Source organism: Camellia sinensis, chromosome 8, assembly GCF_055761805.1.
Source record: "Camellia sinensis isolate YWXY chromosome 8, ASM5576180v1, whole genome shotgun sequence".
NCBI classification, from domain to species: Eukaryota; Viridiplantae; Streptophyta; class Magnoliopsida; order Ericales; family Theaceae; genus Camellia; species Camellia sinensis.
In genome coordinates, this window is record NC_138968.1 from 108,257,725 (window position 1) to 108,279,026 (window position 21,302).

The 21,302-nt window shown below is 39.2% G+C and overlaps 2 pseudogenes; both read right to left on the reverse strand.

Annotated features, from left to right (window-relative positions):
- Nucleotides 1-1,679: 1,679 nt before the first annotated feature.
- Nucleotides 1,680-2,707, reverse strand: LOC145797957 (G-type lectin S-receptor-like serine/threonine-protein kinase SD2-5 pseudogene; annotated as a pseudogene).
- Nucleotides 2,708-10,667: 7,960 nt separating this feature from the next.
- Nucleotides 10,668-12,656, reverse strand: LOC145797958 (pentatricopeptide repeat-containing protein At2g41080 pseudogene; annotated as a pseudogene).
- Between the last annotated feature and the right edge of the window lie 8,646 nt (nt 12,657-21,302).

Here is a 21,302-nt window from a genome sequence, read left to right on the forward strand (position 1 = left end):
TGTGCTGTATTAATTCAACTGTCATATTCAATGGCCCGTTCAATGTGATTAGTTTCCGTTTTCCCTAATCCACGTGCAATGTCTACAACAATCACGACTATCCTCCACCAATAGCCCAAAACAGTTATTTCTAAACAGAAAATAAATGCACTAAACGGATATAATATCAACATTTATATAAGTGGGTGATAAATTAATCCAACCACACCATTCAATCAACAATTTCCCAATTTCATGGATTTCAACTAAAACCCATATTTTTCCCAAATTAATTATATCAATTAATTTACTACAACAATTCGGGCATTTTCCCCCTTTCATCAAAATCAACCCTAAGGTTCAATTTTCTCTATTTGACACTATCTATGCCATTTTTCAAGTCTTACTAACACATGGAGTTTAATATATGGAAAACCCCCCTTTCGCTTAAATTACAAATCAAATCCTAACTTTTTCCAAAATCACCCAACAACGCCAAAATATCAAAATGACCAAAACTTATGTCAAAACCTATAAGATGGAGTAGGTATCCCTACCTCGAAGTGAGGAACTCAAACGGAGATGATGACCAAAGACCAACGTGCTCCAAATCCCAAGTTTCTCAAATTAAAACGAAGCCCTTAACCCACTCTATCTTTTTAATAAAGGACTAAGGTTAGATACTCACCCTAGGTAGATCAATTCTTAGAGAGAAGACAAGTTTAGAGAGAGAGAGTCGGCTCAAGGGTTTCAAAAGAAAAGATGATGAAAAAAAATGATGTTTAACCCGCTGCTGCCTACTGATATATAACAAGCCATTAGGACCTTATAGTTACACCAAAAATAATGACCATGAAACAAGAAAATGGTTACACCAAAATAATGACCATTAACTAAGAAAATGGTTACACCAAAATAATGACCATTAACCAAGTTCATGAATTCTATTTAACCTCCATTTATGACCAAGAGGTTACCAAAGTAATGAAACCTCATAAATAAATATAAGATATTAAGGATTGGTCGCTATATACCTATGAGCCTTCAATTTAACCCTTAAAATCCTAAATTACTCATTGTTTAGGCCATCAAATAACCTCTACTTCCAAAATCCAACGTTGTCTCTACTCGTCCTACATCTGCAACTTTTCTCATTTAAATGTACTTTAAGAAGGTTCAGATGGTCCAAACAAGTTGTAGTTGTAGAACTTATAATCTTCATTGTGTTTGTTTTGAGAAATAAGAGTGTGGGACTGGATTATATATCCTAGTCAATACTAAATTTTCACGTTTAGATATAAAAGTGGACTTTTGGATTAACAGACCTCCCAAACTGTATATCCTCCATTTGAGAATAATTGAGTCCCTCGAGGACAGTGGGATACGAAAATGGGGGATTGACGGGAGTCTAGATTTAGTGGTTAAAATATCAAAATATCCTCAAACTATAGTCATTACACCATGCAATCCATGCCTAGTGATTTCAAATAAGCATGGGATATGATATGATTATATTAATCGCTTCTTAATCCAGGAGCATTCCAGACATGGGATAGAACATATAATCCTAAAGGATTGGTAATCAAAGAACATTTAATCATGGACTAATAGTACCATGTAATCTAGTCTAACTTGTCCAAATAATCAAAATTCAGAACTGAGTTACATAAGTTACTTGGTTACCTCAATTTCTGCTTTCATCAAGGATTACAAAGAACTGAAGCTGGTGGTGCCGTGGAAGCATGCTTGTTGACTGTCGAAGAAGATGTCGTTGCATATGTAAAGTTGTAGTTGATGTTTGTATCCACCTCTGTCAATCCCTGTAAAACCTTAACCACAATAGACATGGAAGGCCTTCTTGACTGATCATTCTGCAAACACCAAGCCCCAATCTTTATCATCCTGACCACCTTCTCGGCATGATATTGTTTGACTTCTTCATCCATGTTTTCTACCATATAGTTGATACTCAACCTTCTCCCGCAACACTTAAAGCAGATGTTTTCTAGATTCTGATTGTGTGCTATCAAAGTTTCTCCGGCCACTAACTACCTCAAGAAGAATAATTCCAAAGCTATAAATACCAGCTTTGATGGTGACTTTTGCTTGTCGCCACTCTAGAGCAATATATCCAGGAGTTCCTCTCATTGTGGTCAGAACATGGCTTTCGTCTCTGCTTATCAACTTGGATAACCCAAAATCAAAGATTTTTGGCATTAAAATCTTCATCCAAGAGCATGTTTTATGGCTTTATATTGAGGTGAATTATTCTCTGCCGGCATTCTTCATGCGGGTAAGCCAGCCCTTTGGCTATGTGAAGTATAATCTTCTTTCGAGCTTGCCAATTGAGGCAAGGTCTCTGGTTATTCCAAAAAATCTAGCTATCCAAAGAGCCATTAGTCATATACTTGTATACCAAAAGCCTGCAAGCTTTTTCCGCAAAAAACCCAATCAACCTCACAAGATTAGCATGGTGTATGTGTCCAAGTGTCTCAACTTTAGCAAAGAATTCCTTCATCCCTTGGCCCAATTTATCTGAACTCTTCACTGCAATCTGAGTGCCATCTTTCAACATCCCATTGAGCATAGTTCCAAATGCTCCACCTCCCAATCTTTCCTTAAAATCTTCTGTTGCAACACATAGCTATTTATCTGAAAACCTCACTAGACTTCCTGGAACTTGCTTCATACAGTCCTCCCCATCCTCTGAGCAGCTTGGGCGTAGCATCACAAAGCATGTAACAATTGTAACAACAAAAGTTAAAAGGGCACCAGCACACGACAATGCTATTATTGCTTTTAAATTTCTTCGATTTCTTGAAAGTGAAGCACGTTGAGAAGTATCAGGCACAGTGCCTTTACTTGTCTGTTTGCTGCCTTATAGGGAATTTGGACCTTGACAAATGTTGCAGATGCAAAACTGTGGTTTAGGATTTGCGCTTCTCTAACTGTCAATACTGTGGATGGGATATAACAACACCCGTTTGAAACATTATTGTTGCACCTCAAAAAGACTGCACCACAGGAACAATTTAGCAGATAGATCTCTTTGCATCTCTCTATGTCACTGATATTTGGAAATGCAGCATCTTCGTCGATCAGGTTGAAGTAGCATACATTTCTAACTTCAATAAGATGGTGCTTTTGGTTAACAAGAGGTGGGCAAGACAAGGAAGTAATACTAGAGCAACCCATATAGGGTATTTGAAGCTGAGTTTGGTGTTGATGTTTTCCATTTTGGCTGTGTGTCTGCTCAAAATATCGAACCCAATCCATGCCTATGGGACAATTACATTGGCCTTGTTTGCATAAGCCATATTCACCACAGTGGCGAGGATGTTGACATTTACCTAAATCGTGGGTAATCATATCAACAATCTCCCTTCACCCATTGGCATTACTGTGATGGAATATCTTCAAATGCCCATCACTACCTAGTTTTATATATGTAGTGCTTACAGTGGAGGGAAAATTGATGGGATTTACTTTAAACATTGATTGAGATGTACCAATATTCACAAGGAAACCTCCTTGTTGAAGCTCTGCATAGTATGAGCCTCTGCTAGTTGTTGAGGTTTGAACTGGAACCAACTGATAACACATTTGTGGTTGACCCTTGCCTCTTATGTATGTAGCAAAATCGGTAGCCAATTTCAATGTGGCAAAGTACAAACCACGAGCCCATAAGTTTGATGAACTTGAAATGAGTTTTTGATCCTCAAATTACCGCTGCCCAACAAGTAATGTATTCGTGGGGTAATCAAAAGACTGCCAAATAATTGCTCATTTGTTGTTGAATAGAACCAAATTTCCCCATTCCGTCATGTTCCTTCCCACCACGGACTTGCCTAATGCATTGGTTGACCATACGTGGTCTACATCCGAATTTCGTAGTACCAATTCTCCATCTACTGTAAGTTGTAGAGTTGCGTCTTCTTTCACAGGATGGCCTACATTTGCTGACCAACCTACACTGTGATTTCCTCCACCAACAATGGCAACTGAGTGCAAGTAATAGGTGCAATTACCGAAGTAGTAGAATCCACAAACAAACTCAACACTTCCCCTTCTTGAGAAAATTGCTCTCACGATTGTTGAGTTGTCTTCACTGACAAGACTCTTACCATTAGAATCATTATTGTACCAAATTGAGGAAAAACTTGAATTGAGGTAGAACATGGGACCAAATGATGGAGGTAAGGAAGAAGATCCTGCCGCCTCAGCAGAAGTTTGGGCCATATTTTGAGCTAAACACACACTGAAAACAAATGAGCAGAACAAAAATATGATTATTTTAGCCATGATCTCTGATGAATTACTTTTATCGCTCTCTTGTTGCTAGCTTTATAAAGAGTTACCAAAGTAAACTTGGGGGTGGGAGAACAAAAGTCATCACAAGTCAAGTCTTACAAAAGGAGGTGGAGCAATTTTATACAGGTTATGTGGGCCATGTGAACGTCAATGTGTATCATAACTTCCAGGTAAATGAGAATGCTTGCACACAGAGGTATATATGTATACATGTATGTAATGATGGATAGAATAAGTCTATGTACACCGAATTAAACCACAAAAAAATAAAAAAATAATACACAATGGGCCTTACCTCTGGAGAAAATAATGAGGGTAAGGATACCTCTGATAGGCCCGACCGTGGTAAAGTGTACATTCTTGGTACTTTTATATGGTTTAATTCCATGTACGTAGTGATATTTGTATTTTTGGAACAAATTCTTAGTTTCTCACCCACCATTTGTCCATTATGGAAAAAAAATAATACTAAAATAAAAATTAAATTAAATAGAAATTAAATAACACTCAGTTTAATGAATATGTAAGTCTTTAGAATTGAAACAATTCAAAAAAATTCTGTTTTTAAATAAGAGAAGTTAAAATATGATTTACTTCCCAATTTTTCAACTAATACACGTTTTCTTAATTTTGAATTTTGTTAATATACAAAATCTAAACAATCAGTTTAAAAGATAAATTTAAAGGTAAGACAAGTAGTTTAGGATAGGGGATGGTGAGACCTTTTCTTCCCCACAAGACAAGTATTAGATTCACCACTAAATGTAAATTGGTGAAGCATCTGAGTGTATTTTGTTAATTTTTAGAAGAGAAAAAGTTATGGTATAAGTGGTTTCTTATACCCTTTTATATTAAATCATAAACATAAGTTAAGGCCAAAATAAAGGCCCATTACAGCAAATAAAGAAATTGAACAAGAATAAAATAGGAAATATCCTAACACATTCTAACACTCCCCCTCAAGCTGGTGCGAAGATATCTCTCATGCCCAGCTTGTCGAGAATGTCATGAAATGGTTTAATCCCTAATCCTTTGGTAAGAACATCAGCCAATTGATCCCCAGACCACACGAAAGGCGTACATATAGTGCCACTAGTAAGCTTTTCCTTGATAAAATGCCGATCAATCTCCACATGCTTGGTCCGATCATGCTGCACCGGATTGTGGCCTATATTAATGGCAGCCTTATTGTCATAGTATAGCCTCATAGAATTTATTTGATGAATCTCCAAATCCTACAATAATAATCTAATCCATAAAAGCTCACACACACCTTGAGTCATAGCTCTGAATTCGGCCTCTGCACTAGACCGCACAATAACATTTTGTTTCTTGCTTCTCCAAGTAACTAGATTTTCTCCAACAAAGGTACAATAGCCAGAGGTGGATCTTCTGTCAGTTACTGAGCCAGCCCAATCAGCATCTATATATTCCTCCACACTGAGATGATCATGCTTTGAGAAATAAAGACCCTTTCCCAGAGAAGATTTCAAGTACCTCAGAATCTGCATAACTGCCTCTAAGTGAGTTGCACGTGGAGCATGCATAAATTGACTAACCATACTCACTGCAATAGCAATATCAGGCCGCAAATGGGTTAAGTAAATAAGCTTACTCACTAGTCTCTGGTATCTCCCCCTGTCTACCGGCTCGCCTCCTTGATCCTCACTAAGCTTTAGTCCGGGCTCTAGTGGTGTATCACATGCTTTATTTCCAAGCATTCCTGTTTCTTTTAGCAAATCAAGCACATACTTTCGTTGACATATGAAGATACCATCTTTGGACTGAGCAACCTCAATGCTTAGAAAGTACTTCAAGTTGCCTAAGTCTTTGATTCCAAACTCATTAGCCAAACACATTAGCCAAATACTCCTTTAACCGAGGAACCTCCTCAACATCATCCCCTATGAGTACAATATCATCCACATAGACAATGAGGGCTGTCATTTTACCATGTGAAGAGTGTTTCACAAACAAAGTACGATCAGCTTGACTCTATTTGAAACCATATTTCAGCATGGCCTGAGTAAACCTCTCAAACCAAGCCCTAGGAGACTGCTTAAGGCCATAAAGTGACTTGCGTAACCGGCACACCTTTCTTGTGGTTTTAACATCCTTAAAGCCTGGGGGAATGTCTATGTACACTTCTTCTGCCATATCTCCATGGAGGAAAGCATTTTTAACATCAAATTAATGGAGCGGCCAGTCGAGATTAGAGGCAAGAGAGAAAAGGACTCTGACAGAATTCATTTTAGCAACCAGTGCAAATGTCTCCTGGTAGTCTACTTCATAAGTTTGAGTAAAACCCTTAGCCACCAATCTAGCCTTGTAACGTTCAATTGAACCATCAGCTTTGCACTTTACAGTGTACACCACTTACATCCAACATGCCATTTGCCCTTAGGTAACACAGCCAATTCCCAAGTGCCATTTTTAGCAAGCGTTCTCATCTCCTTCATCATGGCATGCTTCCACTCAGGAGTAGAAAAAGCATCCTGAAAATTGGAAGGAAGGCTTACAGAAGAAACTTTAGACAAAAAAACTTTATAGGAAGAAGACAGATAAGTGTAGGAGACAAAATGAGAAATAGGATGCTGAGTACAAGACCTAACCCCCTTCCTTTTATCAATGGGAACATCTACATCAGAAAAAATTGAGTTACCTGGAGGTTCACCAGAAGGAGAGGATTCTGGACACTCATCAGAAGAAGAAGATAGCAGTGGAGAATCCTCCAAAGGTTTTGGGAGGAATGGAGAAGGCAGCAGAAGATTGGAAGTCGAACAAAACCTGAAGAGGATTTTGTTTATGAAGAACCTGGGTAGGAAGACGATTGATGAGGAAGGCAGCAGTGAGAACCGCTTCCCCCCAATAGGATCGAGGAACGTGGATTTCAAAGGATAAACAATGCGCAATATCAAGAAGATGCCGGTTTTTATGCTCGGCAACACCATTTTGTTGAGAGGTATTGGTACAAGAAGTTTGATGAATAATACCATGAGTGGAAAAATAGTTGGCAAGGCTAGAATCAATGTATTCTCCCCCATTATCAGAACCCAGAATTTTGACAACTACAACTAAGTGCAAAGCATTTTATGAAAATTTTGAAACACAGAAAACACCTCACATTTGTCCTTCATAAGATACACCCAGGTGGTCCTAGAATAATCATCAATAAAGGTGACAAACCATCTTTGACCCTTTAAAGACACAAAGCGAGAGGGACCCTATACATCAGAATGAATCAAAGAAAAAGGAACTAAACTTTTATTAATAGAAGGAGCAAAAGAAATTATGTGTTGTTTGCCAAGTTGACATGGCTCACAATGAAACTCAGAAACATTATTTTTCAAAAAAAAAAAAAAAAAAAACAGAGGGAAAAAGATGCTTAAGTAACAAAAAATATGGATGCCCAAGACGACGGTGCCACAACCAGATGTCTTCCTTAGTAGATGAAAACTGAATGGATGAATGAGCCAGCTTATCAGCTTGATCCAAGATATAGAGACCATTCTCGTGTCTACCACTGCCAATCATCTTCCTCGTGATAAGGTCCTGAAACAGACAATGATTAGGAAAAAAGGTCACACTACAATTTAAGTCCCGAGTAATATGACTCAAAGACAAAAGATTAACACTAAAATTGGAAACATGTAGGGCAGAAGATAAATGAAGAAAAGTAGTGGCATAAATTAAACCTTTCCCAGACACAGAAGAAATAGTACCATTAGCAATGTGAACTTTATCCTACCTTGAAGAAGGGGTATACGCGGAGAACAAATAAGAAGAACCAGACATGTGGTCGGAAGCACCAGAATCGATAATCCAAGGTAACATTTGATGATAGAGGAAAGCACTTGCAGAAGAAGCTAAGTTACCTGACTGGGCAATATTACCTGAAGATGAACCAGAGGCCCGACGGTCTAGCAAGTGGCGATGAGCAACCTTCAACTCAGAAGTAGAAAACCCCGAGATATCAACAGATGGAGCAACTGGAGCTATGGACTGTGGCTCAACCGTATCAGAATGATGGGCTCGGGCATTGGGCCCACGGCCTCAAGACTGTTCGGAGCGACCCCCTCAAGAACCAGAACGGTCTTCACGACCCCCAGATGGTTGCCCATGCAACTTCCAACAAGTCTCATGGGTGTGGCAAGGGCGATGACAAAAATCACAAAAGAGAGTATCCTTCTCAGAAGGAGGATAAGAACCACAATCCCTATCTCGAGAGGGGGAAGAAACTAGGGCAGATCGATCAGAAGAGGCAGTTGGAAGCATAACAGAACGACGACTCTCCTTATTCTGCACATAAGCAAACGCTTCTTGGAGAGAAGGAAACGTATCCATACCAAGCACACGGCTCCAAACAGGATCAAACTCCATATTCAAACCTTCCAAAAACTTGAAGGCCCGCACGTGTTTAACAAATTTCTAGTAACCAGCAGAATCCGTGGAACAGAAAGGCTTGTAGTCCTGAAGATGATCAAGTCGCTTTCACCCATTGCTAGGGAAAGTAAAATACTAGAGAATAGTCATCTCACCCTGAACGGGCCGGTCAATAGAGCGTTGCAACTCAAAAGTCTGTGAGAAATTACCTTTGTGGGAATACGTAGCAGCCACAGCCTCCCAACTATCCTGTGTTGTGTCCATAGAAAAGTATCCCTCACCGATCTCCGGAACCATAGAGTGTATCAACCAACCCATGATAAGAGAATTGGTAATCTCGCACTGATCATAACCTGTATCGGTGATACTGGGAGCCTGAACACGCCCATCAACATATCCCATCTTCCCTTTGCTTTTCAAAAATATAGTCAAATTTTGCGACCACGCTAGATAGTTCTGACCATTAAAGAGAGAGGTGGTGATTTTTCTAGCCAGGGTGGAGAGAATCGGTCATAAAAGTAGTCAAAACAGGACTCGCGCCTTGTGTAGCAGGCTGTGAAGTAGTAGACTCACTAGTCAATTCTGCCATAAAGACGGCGCGACGGAACCCTTACAAACATATCCAGAGTGAATCACAAACCCGAAAGATGAGAGAATATAATAATGAATTTAAAAATAAATTTAGGAGAACATTTTTTTTTCCTTTTTTTTTTTGGTGTAGAAGATGGTCAAAGAGAGATTAAGAAGAGGAGTAACATATTACGAAGACAGAGAGAGAGAGAGAGAGAGAGAGAGAGATGAAGACGAAAGAGTTACATGTAGAGACCGAGAGAGAGATGTCGATGAAGACAGACCACAGGGCTCTAAGCCAGCCGACAGACCAGGGTTGGAGCAGGAAGGCTTTGACGACGATAAGCCCTTCGACTGGAGTTGTGAAGCCTTGGAGATTAAGTCCTAGGGGTTGCGCTTGTGCCTTCGACTGGAGTTGTGACTCCGATTGGGGCAGTCGGAACCCTAGGTGCCTTCGACTGGGACTGTTAGAACCCTAGGTGCCTTCGTCTGGGGCTATCGGGCTGAGGTGGTGGTGCTGTGTTGATGCTGTGGTGGTACGGCTAGGGTTTTTTTTTTCTTCTCTAGAGCTACTCTAATACCATGTTAATTTTTAGAAGAGAAAAAGTTAGGGTATGAGTGGTTTCTCATACCCTTTTATATTAAATCATAAACATAAGTTAAGGCCTAAATAAAGGCCCATTATAGCAAATAAAGAGACTGAACAAGAATAAAATAGCAAACATCCTAACACATTCTAACATATTTAAGATAGAATTTTCAAAACCAATTTAGTCCTTGATTTTCTATTTTCTATTGCTGTTAAGAATTTTGACTGATCCCAATGTTTAATGAAAATTTGAATCTCAAAACTTCTATCAGATTTTAACGCTTAACCGTCCTTGAAATTTTTAGACTTCGGCTCTAAAGAATGAGAATCAACCATATGGCCAATGATAATTCCAAGTCTATTACTCTTACTTTTGGCCGAGCACTAATGGTCAACAAAAGCTATCAATAGTACGTGTCATGTGGACCATATAACAAGAGAGAAAATACAATACAAACTAATAAATTTTACAAACTTTTAAATCTTACAAACTTTTCTTACTGCCATGGCAATGTATCATGCAATCATGAAACTTTGTTAATTGAATGGCTCAAAAGGCCACTCACTAGTACATTTTTAAGTAAAGTTTCCGAATCACACCACACCTTTGGCACAATGGAATGTTGTTGATGCAACTAAAATAATTATTCTGTTATTGTAAAACACTTGAAAAATACTAACAAAAAGTTTCCAACAAGTCTCTATAAAAACAAATTCATTTCTTTCCATATATGAGATGAGTTAAAATCATGTTACTTGAATAAATGAGAAAAATCCCATTGTTCAAAACATAAAACAAATAATTGATGCCATAAACTGCCAAAGCAGTGTAAAATCTCCCTACCAGTAATCAGCACAAGAACATTTCCCATCTTTGAAATGGTGAAACCTACTAGCATCTCGTACAATAATTTCTCAGTTTTCTATGTCCGATATGTACTTGATAGCAACATGGCAATCACTACAGACACGTAAATTCTTCATCACCCGGATTGGAACACCGTTCGGGTTGTTTGTTCATCAGAGCAAAAGTAATTGCCAACTTTTCACTATGGTGTGCCAAGTTGTGTTCCTTCTCCTCAGCATCTATGTCATGTAAAACAGAGTCGGTGTCAGGCACGTAACCCTGCAGTTTCATTTCCAAAGTCAGTTCTTTCAAGTAGATATCAATCTCCATTGATTGTGGATGGGATTTGTCTCCCATACAAAACTGGTGAACTTGGTTCTTCACCTCAAACCAGCTGATACCTAGCTCCTTCTTCACCCTCCTATCTCTCATCACTTTCCTCACTTCTGAAATATCCTGCCATCTTTTAGCAGAGGCTTGAATATTCAACAACAGCACATAAGGAGCCGAATCCTGAGGATCAAGCCTAAGAACTTCTTCAGCAATCCTTTTAGCAATATCTGCGTTTTTATGGATTTTACAGGAAGATAATAAAGTCTTCCATATAATAGCATCTTTCTTTACAGGCATAGTTCTTATAAAACCTTTTGCCTCCTCCAAACAGCCAAACCACCCAAGCAGATCAACCACACATGTATAATTTTCTAGCCGAGGCTCCAATCCATACTTTTCTATCATCAAATTAATGAATTGAAGTCCTTTATCCTTCAATCCACAATGATTACAAGCATAAAGCAAGCTTAAAATAGTAACGTCATTTGCATCCAACCCTACTTGATCCATCCAATTAAACAGCTCGATGGCTTTCTATCCCTTCCCATGGAACCCATATGTAACAATCATTGAACTCCACAAGACCACATCGACTTCTTCCCTTTCCAAGAAAGCTTTTACAGATTCATCCAAACACGCACAACTAGAGTACATACTAATCAGTGAACTAATAACATCAACAATAGTACTTGCACCAGTTTTTATTGCCTCCGCATGAATCTGTTGGCCTTGTCCAAGTGTTGCTAACTCCGAACATGAACTGATAACACTCACAAACGTAATCTTGTCAAGCTTAAAACCTGCCATTTTCATCATATTATACTGATCCAAAGCACCCTCAGAGAACCCATTTTGAGCTCTACCCACAACAAGCGTGTTGCAAGCAACCACATTGTGAATTGGCATTGCTTTGATCACTTTCTCTCCTTCTCCCAAACTTCCAGACTTCATGTACATATGAGCCAAAGAACTCCTAACAACCAAATTGAACTCAAACCCAGATTTCACCACATACCCATGAACCTGCCTGCCCGCATTCAAATCCTTCAAACCCGCACAACCTCGAAGAACACTACCCAGAGTGAACACATCCAACACAAACCCCAAACCATGCATTTGGGAAAACAAACTCAACCCCTCCTCGTTAAACTCAAACTGGGTCATACCCACAACCATCGCATTCCACGTTGCAACATTTCGTTCTGGCATTTCATCAAACCACTGACGTGCACTCTCTAAATCACCATTCTGAATGAACCCACCAATCAAAATGTTGCAAGACATGATGTTCTTCCTGGGCATTACGTCGAACAGTGTAACGGCAGTTGAAAGTTCTCTGATTTTGGCATAGGCGTTGAGTAGGTGGTTGGAGACGAACTTTTCTGAGGAAGACCCAGATGTGATGATCAGAGAATGGAGGTGTTTGAGGAGTGAGAGAGGTTGGGTTTGGATGCATTGTTGGAGGAGGTAAGAGAAGAGAGATGGGTCGGACCAAATCTCTGATGTGAATGATTCAAATGCTTTTTTGAGGCTGCCTTTGGAGCAGAGGTTGGTGAATTCGTCTGGAGTTTTGGAGGTGTTTGTGGAGAGAAAGCGAAGAGGGGTAGGAGTGAGAGGCGTAACACATGACTTTGACAGACCCATACATTTGGGTTGGCTTGGCTTAATGACCGTGTAATAAAACTGAAGTTCTGTTCTTAGTATTTGGAGTCATTTAGATTCATTATATTTTGACAAAAAAAATATTTATTTAAATCATTTTGATTAAGCCGATGCCAAAAAATCTAGACTATTTTTTAGGTCAATAAATAACTTTTCATTAATTTTTGTAAAAAAAAAATCATAAATTAAAAGATTTCATTCTTGTACATAACGTCTTCAAAATCATGAAAAATTACTAATAAATTAAAAAATATTGACGATTTTTTAGATGTCTAGAATAGTAAAAATGGATGAATAATTTGAAACGAATAAAGTAATCAACTAGATTCAAAACACTAGTTTAGTTTTATCAATTACGTAATTTTGTAGAGAAATGTATATAATTTGCATGGTAACTTAGTAAATTGGGACATTTTGAGTTTTGATCTTTGTTAATTGTCGTTACTTGAATGATATACTTATGACTAAGTGATTTGCAATTATTTAAATTTAAGGGCAAACATCACTTTACTCCTCTATGGTTTAGGCCATGTGCGGATTACTCCCTTGACTTGCGAATATCATCACACAACTCCCCTGTGGTTGATGGAGTAATGTGCACCGTTAGCTTTTCTGTGTATTCTAACCGACTGTGTAGTGCACGCAAGTGTGGTGCAAGTGGGCATGAACTGATGATGTTCCCACATGATGAAAAGACCAAAATGCCCCTAGGGATAAACATAAAACCTTACCCAAAAAGATTGCTTTTATATTGCCTCCTTACTTTGTATGTTGAGTTGTAGGCTAGCCTACCCAGCAAAAATGTCATCTTCAAACATTGGAGGTGGAGAAGGACAAATGTTCAGGTTCATGAGCACAAAATGTCGTTGCGGGAGAAAAGCAACCATTAGAATCGTGGAGTCCGAGAAGCCTTCAAAAGGTAGGTTGTACTATGCTTGTGAAAATCCGGGTTTGGGGGGTTTTGATTTATGGGCTTGGTGAACCCAGTTGGATATGCTCCCATGTATAGAAGAGATGAGATTGATGATGAGAAGCCAAGAGTTGAGGAAGGTGTGCAGTTTAATAGAAAACTGATGAAGTTGGAGATGAAGATAGAGGCACTGGCCATGATGATGAAGACATCTATGGTGGTTTTGCTTGTGTGTTTCATCTCCACCATGTTAATGTTCAGTATGAAATGAATTTGTAAGAATTTGTAAGGTGCTTTATGTACTTGATGTATGTTTGAAAACAATGAAATTACGTTTATGAAATTTGTGATTTTTGTATGTTCTTTTTTACCGCAACACGGAAATGCATTGAAAATTATGCCAACACAAACGCTACTGACTTTAATTGGAAAAAAATCAACAAATTCTTAATATTTTTTACTGCATTCCAATGCAAAATATACATCCAACATTTCCAACACAAACAAACTAATTGTATACTTGAAGCAATGGTAACCTTACTGAGTTGATTTACAAAACAACAGGCCTAAATACCAACCCATTTACAGAAATAATGGAACAAAAACCATAACTCTAAATACAAAAACTGAGATTGACAATGGAACAAAAATGACAAAAAAAAAAACTGAGATTGACAATGCTATTCAATACCAATCCATTTACAGAAGTATGCTGCAATTGAAAACCATTCTCAAAAACCATAACTCTAAATGTGTGTCTATCTTTCCTTAGCTTAAATATAAACACAACACATCCCACAGTATTGTTTCATTACAAAAACATAAATAATAACAGGTAATCCTATAGTCTACTTTGACCCAGTTGCCAATTCTTTTTCCAGTCTCCTTACTTTGATTCTCTTTAGTACAGAAGTTATTGAAACAACATAGCATTCACTCTAATTCTTCCAACATTGACTGCAGATGTAGATGCATTAATTGGTCATCTACCCCTCCCACCAACTGTGATTTCAGGTCCTTTGCCAAGACCACTTGATGCCTTTCTATCCTGGGTTGGTAATTTTGTAGGCTGCAACAACCATTTCAATTAACAAACTGAAAAGTTACAAAATAAAAAAGTTGGCTAAGTATATAACAAACTGAGTTACCTGAGTGGAAGACCCAGTACTCCTCCTCTTCAATATAATAGAAGCAATACTCATTGGTGGCTGAGATGCTTCTTGGCCTCCTCTTCTAGTTTGGCTGTTACTGGACATCTGAGGCAAAAAAATTTCCAGTTAGGAACAAATTGGGCAAACTGCTATTACTTTCCTACTTGAAGTTACAAGTCAACATTAAAAGTTGGTTATCTCATTTGATGGGATTTTGGTTATTGGAGTAGGAGTAGGAGTTGATGCAGGTTGAGATGATTTCCCACTAGTACATCTTTGTTGCAACAAACAAATTAAGTATACAACTGTCACGACCCCATTCCTCCCCTAGTAGAATGGTACCATGATGGCCAGTAATCCGAGATTACCAAAGGCCAACTTACAAAGTTTCACACAATCAGAGTGTATATATGAGGCTTACATGTGCGGGAGCAATAAATTTAAATCTAAGTAGTCCATAAGAGCTATGCATAGATCTAATGAAATGACATACATCTTAATATGGTTTTATAACTTGAATACAAAACAACATAAAGTACATATTACATCTTGATCAAAAGGCTTCTCAAGCCCAAATATACAAAGACATGAATTACAACTAAGAAGCATAAACTCCAAGATGCTAGCAAAACATGAATCAAAACATCCTGTAAACAAAGCTTAGGCAACATCGCCTTCTTACTCGCCACCTACATATATATAAATGGGAGGGTCAGCATGGATACTCAGTGAATGATATAAGTAATAAAGGTTTGAATGAATGATATCCGAGATCTTTAGCAAAACAATACATATCATAGCCTGTACAAAATCAAGGGATGAACCAAGTTCATCTGTCAAAGTCTTCAAAGCTTCAAGGGATGCTTACTAGCATCAACATAATACAAGGGATGACATTCCTGACAAAACAAGGGAATAATCGACCCAGAATCGATTAGACAAACCCACCCATACAAGAATGTCGGTGGCAAGGGAGATATCTCAAACAAGGATACTAGTTGCGTTATAGTCCCCTAGCACTAAGGACTTTCCAAGAATGTCATCAAAACAAAGGTAATACTTGATACAAAAGCTAGTGGATAATCATTCATACTTGATCAAATACTTTTCCAAAACAAAACAAAGCAAAGCTTTTATTAAAACATTATAACGTAGCTCTATTAGAAATACCACTCACATAGCTCTTCGGGTGTAGGGATTAAGGCAAGAATCTAAGATGTACAATCATATAGCAAAGTCTACTGAATGCATTTCAAGAAGACAAGAAGGAATGCTCAAAGATGGTTGTGCAATGTATTCTTAAAACAAGCTTTACATGAATGAAAATGATCCCGGCATTTCTTTCCAAAAACCAAGTCAAGACAAAGCAAAACATGTGCTGGGAGTCAAAACACAGTTTTTCTTCTAGGGAAAACATGTTGTGTACCAACCAGGTCTCGGAATGGATGCACAGAGATGATCTAGGCTAAAATGGCCTAGCTGGGTGAACTTAGGGGGTCTTGGCCGAGGTCCCACACCTCTTGGCCGAGGTGTGGTCTCCTAGGTCTAGGTGCGTGGTGGTGTGCCTAGGTGTGCATACAATATAGGCTGAGGTGCAAGCGATCATGCAAGGTAGGCCAAGGTGAGATATGATGCTTGGCCTAGGTGTGAGGTCTAGGCAAGAGTGGGTCTCAATGACCACACTTAGGCAAATAAAGTCTGGAAATCTGGGTTTCTTCTTGAAGAACATGAAGAACATAAACATGAAGAACAAGAATGCTAAAGTCATAACTTCTTATTCAAAATCTGAGATTTCATATTATGAGTTCAAAAACATGGACTTGGGTACCCATACTTGGAGATTTCATGAAAACAAACACAAAAACATGGAACTTGTTACAAACTTTCGGATCAAAACATGGTTTTTCTTCAAGAACACAAGAACTTCACTTTCTCTTTCTGAAACAAACTTTAAATCAATGCATGGCTCATAAATCATGCTAGATCATGCAATGTGATCGAATCAACATAAAGAACAATAAGAGTAGATCAAGAATCTAACCTTAAAACACGAATCCAAAGGTTCAAACTCTAAGGATCAAGCTTGGAAATCTATTCTCACTCTAAGAACTTCTTCTTCCCTCTTCCTAGAGCTTCTCTATACAAGGCTAGGATATGACAAAATGATATGGGCTCTCAGCTACAATCTGACTTAACCCTCTACTGGGACACGTAGTATCACCGGATTGGGTCTCCTAAAAAAGGTGCCAGAATGAAAAGACAAGAGCATGACAAACAGGGTAAAACAAGTAAGGTGACATGGGCACTCTGACAAGACAATGATCTCGGATTAGGACATAGGCTTCGGGCAAGAAGGTTTTAATGATCTCGGCTAGGAAGGATAACTCTTGACCTAGGTGTGCCACACCTTGGCCAAGATGTGCCACACCTCGCCCTAGGTCATACCAATCCAGGAACAAGATCACTAGGTGCAAGGGTCAAAGATCTAGGATACCTAGATGATAACATCTTGGCCTAGGTGATGCACACCTTGGCCTAGATGATGACATCTCAACCAATATGCCTAGGTGACGGTGGAGGTCAACCAAGGTGGTTCCAAGATGGTCCTAGGTGTTGGCACTCAACGGTCCAGGTGTAAGAGGTTCAAAGGTGTGACCTAGGCTTGAGATTACTTAGGCTTGAGATAACAGGGAAGGAACAAAACATGTATATAACATTTAGGCAAAACAAGTCAACGTCTACAAATGCAAGCTTAACAAGACAAAATCATGCAAATGCACATGAACATGACTAAGACAAGAATGAGGGTTGTTATAACAACAAACAAATAACATGTGTACAATAAATGAATGCATCAGTATACACCAGCCTCCACCATTTTGGACTTAGGATGCAGTTTGTTCTTATATGACCTTTGATTGTGCCCTTTTTGCAGACACTTAGCACATGTCACATTGATGTTCTTCCTTGATGCCTTGTGTGGATTTCTTGCCTCATCTGCTTGTCTGTTTCTTAACTTTTTTGGTCTACCTGCTAATTTCTTTGCTTCTGATGGATTCAATTTCTGGCCACCTTCCTCATACTCATGCATGTTTGGAACTGGGTGAATGCAAAGGTATCCAAGTAGCTAGACTTGCTGTAATACTCATGCACATAGGCTTCTGGCTACTCATGATTGATTTGAATGGCACTAATAGCATGACTATAAGGCAAGCCAGACAAATCCTATCTCTTGCAACTGCATGTCTTAGTACTTTGGTCCACTATGCACCTCCTCTGAAAATGATCAACCTCAAATTCCAATTGTCCACACCAGGTTGCAAAGTAGTTCCTTGATTCCACCTTCAACTTCTAAAGTTTGTCATGAATATTGGGACAAATCTCACCACTGTATTTTGCCATTCCAGCCTTTTTAACTTGAATCTTTTACATCAATTTCCTTCTGATCCATTCAAACATGGAGATTATTAGTAACTCTCTAGCTTCTAGGATGTAAGAATTAAATGACTCACTCAAATTGTTCACAAGGATGTCACATTTGCTCTTTAGAGAAAAATTTGACCTTGCCCACAAAGCAGGGTCAGTCTCCCTTAACCACTCCACAGCCGTCTTCCTATTTCCAGTCTTAGGATCAGCTTCTTCAATCTTCTTTATCCAATAATTTAATTCATGCACATTTCCAGTTGATGTAGCTTTCCAGAATAGGTCTTTTAACACACAACCACTGTATTTTGTCTTGAAGTTACTATACATATGTCTCAGGCAGTATCTGTGATCTGTAGTAGGGTATAACTCTGCAAATGTTTCAACTAACCCCTTCTGTCGATCTGATATAAATGTCCACCCCATCTCCTCAACACTCCCAATATCACTCATCAATTCCTCAAGAAACCAAGACCAAGAGGCTTTACATTCTATCTCAACCAAAGCCACTGCAATAGGATACATGTTGTCATTTCCATCTCTCTCAATAGCACTACTGTAGACATCCCATTTTTGACCGACCTTAAGACTCAGACGTCATCGATTGAGCGCTCGGTGATTGTGCATGTTGTGCTCATTTCGAGTTTTCGAAGTTTTTGGCTGAGTGCCTTGCCTCCGGGCCTCTGAACTCTTTGTGCTTTGGCTCAGTTTGTGGACCAAACCCTATTTTCTCTTCCCTGGAGGGAGAGAGAGGTCTGTAGACCACCTTTTTGTGGTCATAGACCACTTTTCTCACTTGAAGACTAGTTTCTGGTTTCGGAGTCTTCAACCGCGCGCCTTGTCTCGGGATCGCTTAACATTCTCCGCTTGGCTTGGTTTTTGAACCATGCCTTGTTGACCTTTCCTAGAGGGACACTGTGGTCTAGGAGACCACTTTTCCCTCGTAGACCACCTTTGGTGCCCGTAGACTAGTTTTCGAGGCCTCCGGCTGCGCGCCTTGTCCCCCGGACTCTTGTCTTGCATCCTTTTTGGTTTGTTTTTGGTACAAACCTTGTTTTCCTTGTTTGGAGGGTGGAATGAAGGTGGGAGACCAGTTTCTCTCCCTAAAAATCACTTTTCTTACCCGCGCAGCCAGTTTTCTGGTCGGCCACCACATCATTAGCTTGCCTTCATTGTGCAGACCACCTCCCCCCCATGGCCGACCACTTTCTTTCCTGGCAGACCACTTGTGGTGGTCAGTCGCTTTCCATCACCTTTTTGGAGATCGTTTCTTGCCAGCTGTGACAGCTAGAAGGCACAGAAGTCATCCTCCATACACGTGTATGGAGGGATGGCTTAGAGCCTCAAGTGTGTTCAACAAGCTTCTTGCTTGATTTTCTATAAGATGGAGGCCTTCCCTCACTACTCCAGGTTCAGGAAAAAAGGGCTGAGAGTTATACATACATCTTTGTATCTATCTTGCACCTTCTCTTCATTTTTGTGCTTGAAAGTGCATTTTCATCACACTTTTGCATACAAACACACACTCAAACACCACCCTTTTGTTGTTGAGGTACCTTGAGGTTGGTTTTGGATTTTTTGGACTGGTTTTGATCCAGAATAGCTGCTGGAGTTGTTGCTCTAAAGTGGTTCTACAAGGGTGAGCTTCTAACCTCTTAGTCCCCTTGTTTTGTTTAAGCTTTTGGCCCTACTTGCATGTTGTTTTAGGCCTAACTCTCTACTACAAAAAGTTCTGATTTTGCATGCTTGTAATGTTTGTTTAAGGTTTCTTCTGTGTTGGGGGTGGTCCACCTCGCTCTTGTGCCTTGTTTGGCCTTGTTTTGTGCTTTCCTTTTAAGCTATTGGGACCACCTCCTTTTGGCCTTCTCACCACTAAAACTCAGAGGAATTTCAGTGGTGAAAATGGTGTTTTGAGGTCTCGAATAGGAGAGAGTCATCCCCTCTCCTTGTATCTTGGATGCTTACTTCATTTGCCTCATGTTTGAGCATGTTTGTTAAGCTTATGTTGGCTCCATCTTAGCATGTATTTGGGGTTATTTTGACATGGCATACCACTGTTTTGATTTGGTTTTGTCACCTCATGCATGCTTTATACACTTGTAGTGTAAATTTTGCAAACTAGCTTTGTGTGCTTCATGAAGTAGCATGTCTTTCTAGCATGTTTTGAGTCCATCTCAGTAGGTTTTTGGTGTTGTTTTAACATACCTTAGATTTTTTTTGGGTTGGTTTGATAGCCCCATGCATGCTCCATGCACTTGTAGTGCATTTCCATTCACTAGCCTAATGTGTATCATGCTTTTGATCATAGCATGGTTTTGGCTCAACTCTAAGAAGATTTTGTTCATGTTTTACCATGTTTAAGGTCTAATTTATGTTGATTTGGCCATGCATGCATTACTTTGTATAGCCATGGTTCAATCTAGCTCATTAGCTTTGTGTATTGAGTCTACTAGCATGCATTGCTTGGAGTATTTTCATGATTTGGCATTATTTCATATGTGATTTCAGTGCATGTTTCATGTTCATGCACTCACATTTGTCACTCTTTCAATGCTTTCAAGGGTTGGTCCTTTATGCCTTAAACATGAGTCATTGTGTATGCTTTCATGCCTAAGCTTGTGAGCTATCATTGAAGTATGTTTTGGGGTTATTTTGCCATGATATAACTCTAATTTTTGTTGGGGAAGCCATCTCATGCTTGGTCTTAGTAGGTGTAGTGTAATCCTCCCTTTTGGCCTTGCATACATCATGCCTCATGCCCTCCATGGTAGCTTATTTTGGCTTCCTTCCATACATGTTTTAGTACCATTTTGACATGCTCTAGGACTGTTTTGGGTTGCCTTAGCCATATGCTTCATGTTCTGCATAGCTGTAGTGCAAATACATATGCTAGCTTCAAGCTTTGAGTACCATAGCATGCTTCATTTGTGACATGTACATGATTTGTCATCATTTAACATGACATTTCAGAGCATATAGGACTGCCATGTTCCCATTTCTTTCACTCTCTGAGCGCCTCTAAGGGTTGTGTACTGTTGCCTTGTTTGTGGCTTAGTGTGCATGCATGCATGCCTAGGCATTTGAGCTCTCATCTCAGCATATTTTGGTCTTTGTTTTGACCTACTTGAGCTCTGTCCATGCTTG